Raw genomic sequence first — 12,579 nt, forward strand, 5'->3', positions numbered from 1 at the left:
AACTCTGATATCAAATTCCCTTCCATGAAGATTCTGTCCCCTCCATCTTTCTTTTACCTGTCTGATGGTCAAGACTAGAATAAAAATATCATACAACTGATGGTCCTTGCAGGTCACATGCAGGGAAACAGAATCAAATGTGGATTAAGGCAGGCCCATGGCTAGAGAAGACTTGGAAGTCCTGAAAGACCAGATTAGGGATAGATTGTCATGGATAAAATCTACCTACAGTATGTGGCCACTATGAGTGGAAAACTACTTGATGGCACATAATCAATCAATCAATCAATCAATGAATCAAGACTAGAGAATCAGTAGTGGCAGAGCTTAAGGACAATGGAAGGGGATAGGGTATAGTCATAAAACATATCTGCAAAATCGATCACCAAAAGAATTCTAATATTTGTGCATTTAAATAGGATGGAGTTAAAACTACCCATTGAAGTTCAGCTGTGTTGTTGAAAACAACTTTCATTTCATTGGGTTTGAGACAGTCCATATTTTAACCATCACTACTAATCATACCACACAAAGAACTGAACAGAAATCACCAAGGGTTACATTAACACTCCAGAGAGTGTGTAAACAAGCTAGCCCACAAGTTCTAGGGAGGTACTAAATCCAACCGAGCAAATCTTAGGAAGCTTCACTTTTACGCACTCTTTGGCTCCTTTTCAGATCCAGAAGGCCACCCTTATTACACACAGCTACCATGAAACAAGCATCATTACACATCCTTACATGGGATCCTTTTATAGCCAAGCTCCACACTATCTAAGTGTGCTGAAGACAATCACTATCCTAGCTCATCTTTTAACCTAATATCTTCAAAAGGTGTTACCATTTCCCTCATCCCCAGCCAGCATGCACATAATGGCTGAGAATGATGAAATGCTTATGTCTATTCTTTCAGTTAATTAATGGAGCTACAACCTAACGTGAGTCACACCTTTTGTCTTTAGTGTGGCTTCTCCTTATGGTGTGGTCAGGGTCTGAAAGAAAAAAAAAATGTAATGGGTTCAACTTTGCATAAGTTGCACAGCTTCCTATTTTATACTGCTGGATCTGGCCAAGGTTACATCTAGTCTGGCATCCAACTATTATCACAGGATGTCTCTGGAAGCCCACAAGAAGAATACTGATTGATTGACTGATTGATTTAAACTGAAATAAGGTGTCCTTTCTGATCCTCAGCCTGTGCTGTTCAAGTTACTGCATGAAAGCAGTCTTGCTCATAGAACAAGTTAATCAGTTGCCGACGTGGCCTACTATCACTTTCCTGGTGACTGAATTGTTTAACAAGGGCTGCTTATATTTAAAGTTTAACAACAAGGCTGTTGTTGTTTGTTTATTTATTTAAGATTGCATGCTGTCCAACATATTTTAGATACCAGGGAATTTCTGAGCACAAAAATGCTCACAGACTCTAAAGGATTCCTTTCAAGCTGAACACAATCCTGTTAGAAACAAAATTCAACACAACTTCTAAGCTTGGACAAACCACCCAACCACAACACCTCCACCTTGTCTGGTTTGAACTTCAATCTTTTTTTCTTTATCCAGATTAGCCCCATCTTCTTAAACATGGAGAAGCAACTATCTGGTATGCACACCTGTTACATTTTAATGCATACATATTATAGTGTTCAAAACCATAGTATAAATGCTATACAAATGCAGCTGGAATACACAATTAGTACTGGAGCTTCTCTTGAGTCCAGTGGATCACTGAGCTACCTGGAGTCCAATGGTGAAGTGATGCAGGACAATATACTAGGACCACATCCTCAATAAAGCCTTTAGCAAGCTGAAGGAGAATGCTTCCAGTGTGGGAAACAGCTTTTGATTGCTAGAAGCACAGAATGGGGCATGAGTCCCAGATCACCAAAAGACATCTCTAGGTTTTGTAGGACTTCTGCATGAACCATCATGTTCTAGAATTAACTGTCTAGATAAAGGTGGAGCCTCTGTAGTACAACCAAGCTTATTTGCATGTCAACCCAGGCTTCAATCTGAAGAATCAGTATCCTCTAGATACGTATTGAAGTTATTCAGCCACTGGACTATCTTGCCCTCCAAAGACATGCTTTTAAAATCTCTTATTACGTATTAACAGTATTAATACCTAAAATATATCCATGCCTTCCCATCCCAGAAATACAATGAAGATAGGTCTAACTGGGGCAAAAAGACTTCCAGGGAAGCCATAGGCTGCTAGATGATGCCTGGGATAGAGAAGACTGTAGGAAGACATGATAGCTCTCAAGTATCTGAAGGATTGTCATGCAGAAGATGACAAGAACTTGTTTTAGAAGACAGAAAGAGAAACAATGGCTTCAGTTACAAGTTGTTTTTGATTGGACATCAAGAAAAAAAATTCCTAACAGTAATAGCTGGTCAACAATGAAGCAGACTGTCCCTCTGGAGGTGGTGGACTCTCCTTCACTGGAGGCCTTTTAACATATTTCGGATGGCCATCTGTGAGGGCAGGGGGTGGGACTGCATGACTCTCAAAGTCCTTTCCAAACTTTCCACCTTAGGATTCCATGATCAAGCTCTCCAAGGAGGTAATGGATTCTCCTTCACTGGAGGTGTTTAAATTGAGGCTGGATATTTTAGAGATGCTCTAGTAGTGGATCCCTGCATGAACTTTCCTTTCCATCTTCTATGATTCTATGAACTAAAGTTCCCAGAAGCCTCAGTCAGCACTATTAGTGGCAAAGGATGTGAGAGACGCTCAGCAATTTGGGGGGCACGGCATCTACAGGTTCCTCATCCATGTAGGCTGAGGTGAAAGTTCTTATTCACCTTTAACGGATGGTTCTTATCCCAGTTCTTATCCACCTTTAATGGCTTTGAGTGATATTTGGCATCTAAGCAATTTGCTTTTGATCGTGACTTAAACTGTTTGCTTTACTGGAATAAGGCATTCTTTAATCTGCTGCTTTCCATTTTGCTCCTTGTTTATATTTCATTTTTCCACTGTTACATTTTCACTGCAAGGCCTACTGAGACCACCGTACATAGAGGAAAAAGCACACAAAACATGGCCATAAATAAAATGACAGGAAACAGGGTGAAAGCCCCATTTTTCCAAAATGTAGCTTCCTTTCTGAGCATAGGTGTGAATCCCACTAATGTTAATATTCCCTGTTGCTATTGTTACTGCTTCTCAACTCTGACAACAAAACTTGCACAGAATACAGTATTTTAAAAAAAACGGATTAGCACGTCATAATTCCCTAGTTAAAAGGAAAATGTGCCCTCTCCCCCCGCTTCTGCATTTAAATATTTATGGAGAAGAACTCCAGCTGTGTTCGGTAGGGTAGGTAGCAACTGAGGGAGCAACCCATGATTCACAACACAGTGGATGTCAAGAGTAAAAATCAAATTAACTGGGAACAATTAGCTCGGTAAATCAGACTAAACCTGTGATGTCGACAGTCCTGTCGCTTTTGCCTCTTGTCATGGGACATATTTTGGCTGCGCAAAATTGTTCGAAGGGAGACAACACAGAAGCAAAAGAAATGTGTGTAATCCTTGGAGATGGCAGAAGATAGACTGTTGACCACCAGGTATGGAACACCAGCTGAAGCTCTGCAAAGAGTAATGAAGAATGGCAGATCTTGATCTGACTTCATTAAATCTTAGTCCTTAAACAAGGTTTTAGGGATCATTTTGATGACAAGATAGGCCTGAAGTTGGGTATAAAGTATTACATGGTGTAGACCAAGAACTGTCTGCTCTCATTCTGTCCAATTTTCATGGCAGGACGGGGTTCACTTTTGCTGGGATTCAGATAAGCCCTCCCTTCATCCCTTTGCCCAGGCCTTTTCAAGCTTTTAAAGGTTTTGTGCTTCTGTTTTTTCAGTTAACCATGTACATCTTTATATATATATTTTTAATATTTATTTACTTGGATGGGTAACAAGATAGGCAGTCCTGCCCAGAGCCATTTGTTGATAGAGAATTTTGCATAGCAATTTTAAAAATATCTGTTTCTACAAAACATCAATCCTAAACATAAAAGTTGACGAAAAGCAAACTCTGCAAAATGCATTCCCGCTGATGACAGGTTGGAGGGCCAGGAAAATCCCCCCCCCCCGAAAAACCCCCTTTCATTGCTTTCTTTATTTGGCTTGAAGACTAGAAATATAATATGTCCGAGGACGGAAGAGGGAGAAGGCATTCAACTGATTTGGCAGAGAGCCAGTACTTTCAATGGGATGTGCCTTTCATAAAGCACGCATCTCACTAACATCTCCTCCAGCTTGGGTGAGCCACTGGGTTTCTTCCCAGGCAAAAACACTTGAATTTGGCTTTGGTTGAATAAGAAATTGTTTTTATACATTCATTAACTGAAGATAAGTTCTTCAATTAATATGGCACCATATTAATTAAAGAACTTATCTTTCAGAATGTTGCTTTCCTGAGACCTGTGTTAGTTGAACACACGTTTAGAAGCATTTAACTTTTATTTATGCTGGCCTTAAGCAGGGCATCCAATTGTCTGTGTGTGTCACAGTTGCCATCTTGACACTTTTTACTTCCCCTATAGACCCCCGGCCTTCAATTTTCAGATGTGCCAGCAATGAAATGCTTATCTGTTTTCTCCCACCCACCCTTAAGTACCCAATCCCAGGTTATTTTGGTCAATAATGCTCTATACAGCACAAGCTTCTTACTTTGTCTTGCCATTAAAAAACAGCAATAATGAATTGTCCCATCACCCCAAGTCAGCCATCTGAAGCTGCTGACTCATACCCTCACCCAACTGATAAAGTGGGCTCTGATAATTAATGCAACAGAATTAGATGAATTGGAGTCCAACAGCTTTTACACTCGGTTTAATATCCTTAACACTCCAACATTATTAAATCGCATCTGGATGGGTTCACTGTTATTAGCAGCTGCCAGTGGTACACCAGAGGCCTTTTTACTCAGGTATCTAATTCTTCTGCTTTTCCAAAAGCTGCCAAATATAATTTCTCCCTTTTTTGCACATTGGCACTCCTTTTGCGTGACTGTCCCTGAAAATCCGGAGAAATGGAGAAGGTTCTCTACAGCTCCTCCCACTAACTTGGCCACTGATGAATCGCTCCTAACCATGCTTAACAGTCTGGAAAGTATGTTATGAGACCCTAAATCCATTCTTCACTTTTTTTTCTCTCATGGCTCAGTTCTTCTAACTTAAGTAGAATGCTAAACTGATTAGTTTGAACTGAAGAGGCATCTGGCCTCTTCAACAGTATTAATATCAACAATGTCAACAAGTCAACGACAGACAAGGGTAAACAGTATGACCTCCATTATGGAAGAAGCTAATATTAATAAAAATGTTTGGACTACACAATATATTCTTGGTTCTGCTTGAAATATGCCTGAAGTAGCTAAGAAAGTTATTTTTAGTTAAACTTGTGCTAAGAGGCAGCATGATATCACTTGCCCCCCTGCCCCCGCTTGCAGATGCCTCCCTTGGGTTTTTCTTTCATAAAATTTAAGAAATTCTGTATATTTAGGGTGCCTCAATTTTGGCTGATGAAAGCCTCTAGCCTTAAAGACTAATTTAGCAAGAAAAATGCTTTTTATATAGATTCAGGGTACGGCAATACAATGGACTTGTCTGATATAATTCCAAATGCCCACTGGTCCTTGAGCTGAGGCCAAACCTGTCATTATGAAAAGGACGTGTTGCAAAAGGATAATTAAAGTAGAAAATATATGTACCAAAAATCTGTTCTGGCTGGCAACACACAGGAAATCCTTCTCTTTTTTCCTATCACCTTGTCTCCTACTTGCTCAGTCAGTAAAAATGGGAGTAGCTTTCTCTCCTCCTTCCCTGTGGTCTCGAACTTGCCACCCTCCAGACACAATGCCCACCATCCTATCTGTGACAAGCCCAATTGTACTTTTACACTGAACTCATTTACTGAAGAAGTAATGCTAACAGAGCCCAACAGAGACAATTGTTCTATAGCCTTCATGGAGATAAGCAATAACATTATTTTACCTTTCATTATTTTGCAGTGAAAAATAAATGTAAACTTGTTTTTTAAAAAAACTCAGAAGACAGAAAAAAATCTTTTTTGAGCCATTTGTATGCCTTTCAATGTTTTAAAAGAAAAATTAATTACCTGATTTGCACTGAACTGGCAAACAGAACACTAGAATACTGAAAAGCCATTGATTTTTTTAAACTACCAATGCTCCAAACATTCATCCTATAAGGTAGATCACAATGATTACTATGAAATGTATGAGGGATGAGGGTGAGCTGCTTATAGAACTACTGGTAGTCCTCATTTGATGACTCCCTTGCTTAGCGACCATTTGCAGTTACGATGGTGATGAAAAAATAACTTTACAACCAGTCCTCACATTTACAACCTTTGCAGGTCTGTAAAGCAAAGGAAACCTGAAGTAAGATAGTAAAATTATGATGTTTCACTTACCAACCGCTTCCCTTAACAACTGAGTTGCCAGTCCCAATTGTGTCACTAAATAAAGACTACCAGTACTCAAATCTACTCATTTCACTGCATTTAGAAGGATTTTGTACAGAAGTTGGCTTCTCAGTGAATTCAAATCAACAGGATTTGAACTTGAGACACTTGGATTATAGCTCCATTTATCAGCCCTTATAGAATATGGTTTTCATTGATACTGAATTATCGTATCAATTGATCAATTACAATTGCGAATTTCCTCAGATTTACTACAAGCAGTGGAAAAATTCTCCAGTCAGCCTATTCTTTCTTGGAGACTGTTGTTTTCATATAATGCCCTAAAAGACACACAACATTAATTATCTATGAGCTTTAAGGTTCAGATTAATGATCTACCTATCCTTTCTCTAGCAGTGGACTGAAAGAGGATTTACAATAGATAAACAACAATAAAATGCACCAATTTCTTCTCCTACCATTGAGTCAACCAATTTCTGCAAGTTTAATATTCCTTTGTTCATACATTTGGACCCCAACTTTATCTACAACTATTAGGGCACTGATCAACTGATGCTGATCAATAAAAACTGAGAACTCCTAATCCCCAGAAGCTATCTCCTAACTGTGTTTTTCCATCAGTTTTCCCATGCGGTCTGTGACCCCTTTGATGTAGGGCAGAAATACTTTGTTGGTGGGTGGCTGTGCGACTGAAGAAGAAAAACAGCCACCCACCAACAAAGTACTTCTGCCCTATATCAAAGGGGTCACAGACCGCATGGGAAAACTGATGGAAAAACACAATTTCCAAACAATCTTCAGACCCACCAGAAAAGTACAAGAAGTGCTAAAATCAGCAAAAGACAAAAGGGATCCCCTCACTGCCGCAGGAGTATACCGCATACCATGCAGTTGCGGGCAAGTATACATCGGGACCACAAAACGCAGCATCCAAACCAGGATAAAAGAACACGAAAGACACTGCAGACTACAGCAACCAGAAAAATCTGCAGTAGCTGAACCTGCTCTCAAGCACACTGGACACAAAATCCTATTTGAAAACACAGAGATACTGGACAACACCAACAGCCACTATACCAGGCTATACCGGGAAGCCATTGAGATTCACAAACACCAGCACAGTTTCAATAAAAAAGAGGAGAGTCTAAAAATCAACAAAACCTGGCTACCAATCCTGAAAAATACAGCCTGCAAAAGGTCAACGAACTCAGCTCAACTACCAGGACATGTGAACAGTTCACACAATGAACTTGCTAATCACCCCCAGCAGCCCCTCGTTAACAATTCAATAGAAGAAAAAACCCTGCCTAATCCCCAGGAAGATACACACAGATGCTGACACCAAAACAAGCAGCCACTCAGTAACCCAACCCCCACACACCCCCGATCCCCCCTTTCCCCCCCCCTCAGATCTCTATAAATACCCACAAAAGGGTCACATCACCCTGGGCACAGAGAGAACCGCTCCTGTCTGTGCTCCTGCACTCTGAAGATGCCGGTCACAGATGCCGGCGAAACGTTAGGAAACAGAACTTCAAGAACACGGCCACACAGCCCGGAAGACCCACACCAGCCATTGACTAGGATATTTTGGTATCTGAGGGAAAGTACAAGTAAAATAAAATATACCATCAATCAATCAATCAATCAATCTCTTTTTCTCTCAAAAGTACAATAACAATTCAATAGCTAACAATGGGTAGTCCTTAAAATAATACCTGTGACATTTTGCATGCTATGACCTCATTCAGTCCACTTAATGGTAAAGCTGGCCTAACGCCAAGCCTACTCTGCCAACGTCCCTCTCCATAACCTTCTAATCTCAATAAATATGGATTTCAAAGCAGGCATTTGTCAAGATAAAATGTCACTTCGTTCTAATAAAAGCAGCCTTGTGTTTTTTGTACCCCCAAGGCTTCTTCAAGAGACAGGGCATGAAATGATGATTGTATTTCTAGTCCACAGTCCTGGGATGTTTCCTAAAAAAAGTTAATTATACCAGAAGCTTATGAACACCATCAAGCACCTTTCCGGGAGGAAGAAAAGAATAAAATCCCTTTTATACTCAACATGGACTTTGGTTTTACAATCCTAAAGCTTTCTATTTACTGTTTTCTTTTCCTACTACAGCTGCCTTAGCTCATTCTCATGTTTCTTCTAGCCCAGTGTTTCTCAGCCTTGACAACTTTAAGATGTGTGGACCTCAACTCCCAGAATTCCCCAGCCACACTGTTCTAACCTTACCTGAACTTCCTAAATTCAGGAAGTTCACATTCAGCAGTCATCAAATTGGCACTCCTCCTGTGCCTTAGAGGTATAAGGATGGCATTCTTAGCATGGAAAACTGCTATCTGTATCTGCAAGGAATGGATATCCTGAACTGCAAGGAAGAAACAAGACTTGATCCTCAGCCTTCCAACCTACTTCATGGCAGAGAGTTTTAACAGAATCAGCTGCCCCAGACATTATCAGGTGAAATGTTCCCCACCTGCTTTGGGGGAAAGCTAGGCATTTGGCATTTAATGAGAGGCTGCAAACTGCTCACAGGTTGGTTTTCTAAGTGTGCCAAGTGGCTTATGTGCCACTCTTGGAAATGGAGGTAATGTGGTAATGGTCTGAAAAATCATAAAGTCTGATAGGTTTGAGATCTCGGTAGCTGTCAAAGAAAATGTCTGCAAGAACCACATGCCTTCTCCGGAATGAAGAGTGGGATTTATGTCCCATTATGAATAAGATTGTGCTGATCAACAAGCTTGGGACAATCGTTCAGTGAAGAGAAAGTACCAACCTCGCACTGAGTCCCAAATCGGAAGCCACCTAATTATAACAGGCACTGCCAGGTTGCATGCCAGAAGAAGAAGCCTCTCTGTTTAAAAGGCCAGACTTTGGGAGAAGCGGAGATGTATGGCCTGGTTCCAAACCCAACATCTAATGTGGCTGGCTATTTTATTTATCAAATTTGTCACCGCCCATCTCGTTAAAAAGCAGCTCTATGCCCATCTCCCAATTTTTGATCTGCAAGGGATTCTCAAAAGTGCTCAGTGTACAATTAGCATTTCTTCAGGGATATATTCTTCCCTTCTTCCAAAGTGAAAGTACAAGGGAGACCCTGCTATAGCACAGCACCTCTCTGTTATTCATTAAACAGCCTGCTTTTTTTCAAGCTTCCATGAGAATGTGAAAAATGGAAGTGGTAGCTGCTTTAAAAGCCATCTGAATCAACTCCTCAAAGTAGTGACTCAGCCCAAGCAGCTACCGTTCAAGTCCTCTCCATGCCAGAGGAGCAGAAAGCATTTCAGCAGCGTTACATTTTGAGCCAAAGTATTGGCACAATTTCTTTATGAGGTTAAACTAGGCCCTGGAATCAACTCCCCTAAATTGGAGAGGGTTCAATCTGTTTTTTAGGGAAATTGTTTCAGGTGCTCCATAGTGGGTCAGATATTGTACTCCGGAGAACAGGAGGACTTATCTGAGTAGACATTAGGATAGGAGTGAACATCTTCAGATCCTGGCTAAAGCTAGCATTTTGATTTGGTTTAGCTCTGCTTATGTTGGTGGCTAACTTTCATTCCACCTGGAGGCAGAAACTGAAGATAAGCAGCAACAGGATGGATTCTCCCCTGAGGTATTAGTGGCCCTGGGACAAAATGAGAATATGCTAATTCTTAAGAGAAAAGGATCCTTGAAGTGGAGGTGTGAGTTGAGCAGGATAAGTTATCTCTAAGGACCATATTAAGAATTTATACATGTTCTTTCCAACCAGCAAGATATTTAAACCAGTTGATGACTTGTAAATATCACAGAACATTTCATGATTGCAATTTAGCATTCTACCAAGAGCTAGTCTCCAAGACAGATTAGGAAGATCACCCATTCAGAAAGTATTTGTCTGTGTGGTTCAGGGCTGTTGAATCCTTGACCCACATCCTGGTATATATTCAGAGATCTTAGAAGCTTTCTACTGAAGCCTCAACTTAAGACATTCCTTGGACATCCTGATGAATTTTATGTTCAGCATCTCTTAATAAATCATTGATTGATTATGTGCCATCAAGTCATTTTTGATTCCTAGTGACCACATAGATAGATTTTCTCCATGATCTATCCCTAACCTGGTCTTTCAGGTCTTCTACTGGCGGCCCATTGCCACTGTAGCTGAGTCCATCCACCTTCCTCATACTAAATAGAGACCTGAAAATAACATACATTGTGACTAAATTTGCATTATGAGAGAGCAAAACTTGCAAGCAAGTAGTTAAGTTGTATATCAAGTGGTGGTTTTTTTTGGGGGGGGGGTGCCTTCAAATCAGTCTTAATTCCTGGTGTCTGCTGGACAGATCCCTGTAGTTTTCTTGGCCACATTTTGAGGAGTGGCTTACCCTTGCCTTCTTCTTCCTAAGTCTGAGAGAAAGTGACTGGCCTAAGGTCACCCAGTTGGCTTTGTGCCCAAGATGGGACTAGAACTCATGGTCTCCTGGTTTCTAGCTCAGTGACACTGACCACTATACCAAACTGGGTCTCTGCACACTAATTAGGGGTGGCTAAATTTTACTGCTGCCCTGCAATTTCATTTTTTAACTGTATTGCTATTTTATATTTTGTTTTGCTCCAAGAGTGTAAATAAAATTTGATTTGAATTAGAGCCTGGGAGTTACATCTCTCTTTCAAAATCTTGGCTGAAGGAAAAGGAGACTGACTGCAGCTGAGGGAGACATGTCCTGTGGTAAGATTTGATGGCTGCTTCGGGTTTTCAAAGCCGTTAAAGGAGGGAGGCAGACATATTGAATCCCACCCCCAATTTCTCTTAGAAAAGACCCACTGCACCCTCATGGCAGACATATATGCCTTCTTCTTGGCCTTTTGGCTAAGATCAAGCCTTCTTCTTACTTCCGCAGACAAATTTCTGCGCTTGCTTACAACCATACATACGTATGATTACCAAAACTGATGATGATGAAGATGATGATAATAATAATATTAATAATAACAGCAAAAACAACATTGGTCAATAAATCAGTTACTGAGATGAAGGACAATGCACATATCTCACAGAATCCAGTGCTGATCTACAGATTGTATGTTCACCTATAGTGCAGAAAACCCTGAATGTTCACCTTCTACATTTTGCCTTAGGGTATCTGTATTTGCAGCTTATCCCTCCTAATTAGTCTAACTCACTGATTAAAATACGGTTCATCCTGATCTTGAAAGACTGTGAACAGAGTGTGAGAAAGTGCCAATTTCAAATTCTTTGTCCCCAGGGTGAGCTATAAATTTTAAAGCGGAACCACTGAGGATGATTCAGAAGTGCCCAGCGAGAAACTCAATACAGAATGGAGGCAATGCAAAAGATGGATATTATTCCCAGGAGGGGAAGATGACTGATAATGGGGAACTTTAGATTTAATCTAGTTGAGGAAAACTGAAACAAGCAATGTTGTAAGAAAAGGAGTGATATACCCAGTGCAAATGGTATCTCTCTTTCTAGAAAAGCAGGATCGTGTAACTATTTGATCCTAATTTACTGTCCTAATCCTCTGATATTTTTTGCCCTGTGGAGAAGTTGCTTGCTGTACTCAAATCTCTTCAGAATTTAACTCCCTCATTAAGATGCTACCTTTCCCCAACTCATCAGGATGCTACAGTACATATAATGTTAACTATGGGAAAGGGTATCTACAGAAAGATATGTATACTGATAGTCCTCACTTAACAACCACAATTGGGACTAGAGTTTAGGTCACTAAGTGATGCAGTTGTTAAGCGAATCATCATGTGACCAGACCCGATTTTATGACCTTCTTGTGGCGGTTGTTAAGAGAATCACTGTGGTCATTAAGCAAATCACTGTGGTCATTAAGTGAATCATGCGGTTTCCCCACTGACTTTGCTTGCTGGGGGCCAGCTGGGAAGGTCGCAAATGGCAATCATGTGACCCCAGGACACTGCAACCATTGTAAATGCGAGCTGGTTGTCAAGTGCCCAGACCACGATCATGTGATTGCGGGGGCACTGAGACGTTATAACTTCAAGCACTGGTCGTAAGTCACTTTTTAGTGTCATTGTAACTTTGAACGGTCACTAAATGAATGGTTGTTAAGCAAAGACTACCTGT

General features: G+C 40.6%; 1 protein-coding gene across 1 annotated transcript in view; it reads right to left on the reverse strand.

The window, feature by feature from the left end:
• The window catches only part of FAM184B (family with sequence similarity 184 member B), a 56,524-nt gene that overhangs the window by 22,069 nt on the left and 21,876 nt on the right, over positions 1 to 12,579 (reverse strand). The window lies entirely within an intron of this gene.

Source organism: Python bivittatus, unplaced genomic scaffold (assembly GCF_059951505.1).
Source record: "Python bivittatus isolate LINGU-HERP-01145 unplaced genomic scaffold, Pbiv_v1 ctg000960_np1212, whole genome shotgun sequence".
In the NCBI taxonomy this organism is placed as follows: Eukaryota; Metazoa; Chordata; class Lepidosauria; order Squamata; family Pythonidae; genus Python; species Python bivittatus.